At 59.5% G+C, this 4,563-nt stretch overlaps 1 long non-coding RNA gene across 1 annotated transcript; it reads left to right on the top strand.

The window, feature by feature from the left end:
* Positions 1-836: 836 nt before the first annotated feature.
* LOC143696230 (uncharacterized) lies at positions 837-1,226 on the top strand. The gene is made up of 3 exons (XR_013185659.1): positions 837-934; positions 1,025-1,104; positions 1,190-1,226. It is a non-coding gene; the product is annotated as an uncharacterized LOC143696230 (long non-coding RNA).
* The last annotated feature ends 3,337 nt before the right edge of the window (positions 1,227-4,563 follow it).

Genomic DNA, 4,563 nt, shown 5'->3' with positions numbered 1-4,563 from the left:
GGGTGTGTTGAAAAGCAGCACCTGGCTCCATGTCATGGTGCACAGGGAGTGCGGGATGGGCACAGGGAGCCCCCACAGACATCTCGGGTCCCCTGTTTGGGCATCTCCAAGTCCCCAACAAAAATTTCCTTGCTCCTTCTATTACTCCCCTTGTGCCCACACCCTTCTGTGTTATGACCCCATCCCTGACATCCCCCATCACACCAGTCCCCCATCCCTGTCCCCACACACGGGCTGCCAGCCCCTCCCTGTGCCCTCAGCCCTGTCTCTGTCCCCGCAGTGCCCGTGGCCAATGCCACCATCACCCCCTGTGCCCTGGACATGACACCGCAGGACAGAGGGACACACAGGGACACAGGTGGGGTCCCACAGGGTAACCAGGGAGTGCAGCACCCCTGGGGCCATGGGTGACCCTGATGTGTCCCCCTCTGTTTCTTGCAGTGGCCGCAGGGGTTGGTGGGGCCCTTTCGTTCCTGCTCCTGCTCGTGGGTGTCATTGTGGCCTGGAACTGGTGGCACCGTGTGGGTGGGTGACAATGGGGGGACAGGGGTCCCAGGGGACTGTAGAGGCCCCCATAATTGGGGAACGAGATTGTGGCATTCACAATCCCAGAGTTGTGACATTGGCTGGGGGTGCTGTAGAGCTTGGGGAGGTGCTGGAGGGTTGTTCAGGGATGCTGGGGGTAATTGCAGCGGCCCTGGGCGTGTTTGGGGGGGTCTCTGTCCCTCCTGGGACTTGGGTACTTAAGGCTGAGTTGATTCGGGGCACTGAGGATGTTCATGAATTCTGGGGGGCTCCAGAGATGCATGGGGGTCCTGTTGAAGACTGAGGGTCCCATGGGAGTTCAGGAATCCTGAGAGCAGTCAGGGCCCTGGGGACCCCACAGTCACCCCTCCCCTCTTTCCTCTGCAGCTGCCAGGAAGAACCAGGAAAGGTGAGTGGGGGGCTCAAACCACACTCTCCCCTTTTACCACAACCCCCAAGTTCTCCCATTCCCTCCCCCACATCCCCTTTGTTCCTTCAGGGCCCCCCCGGATCCCCCGGCCCCCCCAGAGGAGGGGGAGGTGCTGTACACCCACGTCGTGGTCACCAAGAGGGCAGGGGGTGAGTACGGGGGGGACACACGCAGAGGGACACGTCACCCACCAGTGTCACCCCACCCAGATCCCACAGCCCGTGTCTCTCGCAGTGTCCCCCCGTGCCACCACCCTCCAGGATCCCCAGGTGACCTACGTGGAGCTGCGGGGACCCCAGGGGCAACCGCAGGAACCCGGTGACATCTACGGGAATGTGCTGTGACACTGGGGGCAACCGGGGGCACTGGGGGTCCCCACCCATGGGCACCCACTCGTGTCTGTGCTGCCACTAAAAACTGCCGCAATCCCTCCCCGTGGGGGCACAAAGATGCCAAAGGGCTGAGAGAAGAACAATTTCCTGCAACAGCAATGAGAGAGAATAAAACCAACAGCAACAGCAACAAGGTTCAGAGTCCAAATTGTCACACAAGGAACAATTTCCAGGGAAAGCCCCCAAAAAGGAACAAACCCCAGACATTTCCCCCAGCAGGTTTCCTCCACCAGAAGAACCTGGGAGGGCTCTGTACCTTCCTTGCTCTGATGGCCAAAGTGGCCTTCAGGAGGCTCTGGATTCTCTTCTCCCCTGTCCCAAACCCTCCTCTGCCCTGTTCCCTACACGAGGATGTCACAAAGGCCCTGTGGGGATTCTGGAGCCTCCCCCTTTTCCAGGGCAGTCGGGATCAGGCCATGGCAAAAGGTGGGGTGTCAGAGACAGGAAAAGTTTGATATCTGGAGACATTTTGGAACAGCTGCGTGTGGCCCGGGCTGGTCAGGCCTTGCTTTTGGTGAGACAGGGCCCCGCCTTTCCATCAGTCTGTCAGCCATGGCACACTGGGGACAGTGGGATGCTCTGCCAAAGCCAGCTCCTGAGTGGCTGCATGATCAGAAGTGCCAGCTATGGAGAGGGCCCTTGGTGGCCCAACTGGCTTAAAGGACAAAGCATGAGGTGGCCAAGTCCCTGACCGTGTCTTCTCTTGGGGTGTCTGCCCCATCCACACTGGAACCCAGGAGTTGGCAACTCATTTAAATGAGAAATATCTACCAAAGAAAGTGAGAATGTTCCTGGAATGGAAGGAAGACCCATGTCTAAAAATCTTTTTAATTTCAAAAATGATGGGGCTTCAAGGCAATTGTGTAGGAAAGGGAATAACATCTGTTTCCTAGGAAATTTATAAAGCAGAACAGAACAAACAACACAAACCCAGAACTTTCCCTCCCGCTCAGCGCTGTTGGTTTTTGTGGCAGTTATAACCGCGGCCAGCAGGGGCCGCTGCAGGGAGCACTCCCGGCCAGCAGGGGGCGCCCCGCTCCAGCTCCATCCCCTCAGGGGCCATGGCGGCCTCGGGCGGGAGGGAGGAGGGCAAATCGCTCCTTTTGCAAACTCACGACCACCAATCGGTCCCGCACCACCACCGGCAGCGGGCAGAAGCCACCAAGGCAGCAGGTTGGATCCCAGTGCCCACTGGCAGCGTAGCAGTGTCCCGGGGCCAGGCACACGCCCTGCACAACACCCGCGACCGCTCTCCATGATCCTGAATGGAAGGAAGGCAGCACCTGACCCCAGGCAGGTCTCGGGTCCACAGCAGCACCTCTGGTGGCTTTACACCACAATTCCTGCAAACCCTCAGCCTTTCACTCAGGTGAGGAGGGCAGGGATGGAGCAGCTTTGGGGCCACCTGGAATCCAGACAGGGACACTCCCACTGCCCCACCATGGCCGCGGGCAGAGCCCCTGCTCGGTATTCCCACAGCTTTCCCTCTTATCTGGTGGACACATTCCAAACCCAAACCCATTCTTTCCAGGAGGTTCCAGAAAGCTGCAGGTTTTGTTCAAGAAGGATGGTCCGGGTCAGGTTGTTGAGCAGAATGTTGTGGGTTGTGCAGTAGTTTTGTGGTTCTCTCTGTCCCTTACAAAGAGGAACAAATGAAAAATTGCTGCATTTCTGGACTGCTTCCCCCACAGCTGCTCCTGCAGGGGCACTTTCCAGCCAGCCCTGCTCTGAAAACCATCAAAGGCCCTCGCAGAGCCACTGCTTGGGCTCCCTTTGGGCTTTGTGCTTCTTGCAGGGCTGAGCAAACCACAGCCAGGCCTTTTTCTACCAGCATAATTCTCACCTCTGCAGCAGCTCCAAAGACCCAGAGCCTCTCGGAATCTATTTTGGGTGACGCCCAGGGCGCCGGCACCTTGTGGGGACTGTGCTGGGCTCTGGGTGACCCAAAATCTGAGGATCCCAGGGAAGGAGCTGAGACCTATGGGCCCATCCAGCAATTGCCCATCCCTGGGACCTCCATTCTCCTGGAAATCAAATCATTGTACCCCATTTCTTATGTCTCCCCCTCTCTGGAACCCGTATCCCAGTACTCACATTCCCAAGAATCTCCATGGCCCAGGACCCCATTCCCAAGGAACCCTCTCCTGTTCATTTCATCCCCTGAAATCTATTCCCTGGAACCTTGATTCTCCCAGGAACCCCCATTCCCACGGGATCCCCCTTTCCCCCAGCATCCCCATCCCATGACCCCAAATCCCTGGAGCCCACATTCCTCTGGCACTCCCATCCCTGAGTCCCCTCAGCCCTGGGGACCCCCATTCCCAGTGACTCCCCCTCCTCAGCACCCCCATTCCCAGGGACCCCATCCCTGAGATCCCCCATTCCCCTGGACACCCATCCCCACATCCCCAAACCCCTGAGCCCCCCACACTCCTAGAAGCCCCATGTCCCACTGTGTCCCACCAAGCCTTGTCCCCATCCTGTCCCCACCCTGCCCACAGCCTGTCCCCAGCTTGTGTGGGGGGATCCTTGTGACATGGGCACCCTCCAGATGCCTGAGATGTGACAGGACCCCTCTGTCCCCCAGACTGGCTGGTGCTGCAGGTGCCAGCATGGGCACTGCAGGAGGGGGACACGGTGACACTGCGCTGCTGGGGCTGGCGGAAGAGAACAGTCACCTAAGTATCCTTCTACCATGAGGAGAAAGAGCTGCAGGTGGTCCCCAATTGGACCGAGCTGTCCCTGTCCCCTCAGCAGCTGAACCACAGTGGCAGCTCTTGCTGCAAAGCCGGGGTGAAACCCTGGGGGTGGAAGGAGTCAGTGCCAGTGACAGTGACAGTGCACGGTGAGCACCCCACTGCTGCCACCCTGACAACTCCACAGCCCCTCCCCAGGGACTCAGGCTCACAAATCCCCCTCCCCTCTGGTGCCAGTGCTGGAGGGTCCCCCCAAGCCCACCCTGGGGTCCCCCCTGACTCTCAGCTGCCTCAGCACCCCAAGCCCCCTGCAGCCCCGAGCCCCCCTCCTGCACAAGTTCTACCGGGACGGGCAGGTGATGGGGGATGCGCAGGGGTTCTCGCAGCTGCTGGTGCCCGCCACGGGGGTCTCCCACTCGGGGAATTACAGCTGCCACGTGCGCTCCAAGGAGGGACCGTGTGGAATAGCAGTGCCGAGCTCCAGGTCATGGTGCGCAGTGAGTGTGGGGATGGGCATGGG

Source organism: Agelaius phoeniceus, chromosome 31 (genome assembly GCF_051311805.1).
Source record: "Agelaius phoeniceus isolate bAgePho1 chromosome 31, bAgePho1.hap1, whole genome shotgun sequence".
Lineage (NCBI taxonomy): Eukaryota > Metazoa > Chordata > Aves > Passeriformes > Icteridae > Agelaius > Agelaius phoeniceus.
The sequence above is the reverse complement of the archived record's forward strand: the minus strand, read 5'-3'. Positions and strand labels throughout refer to the sequence as shown.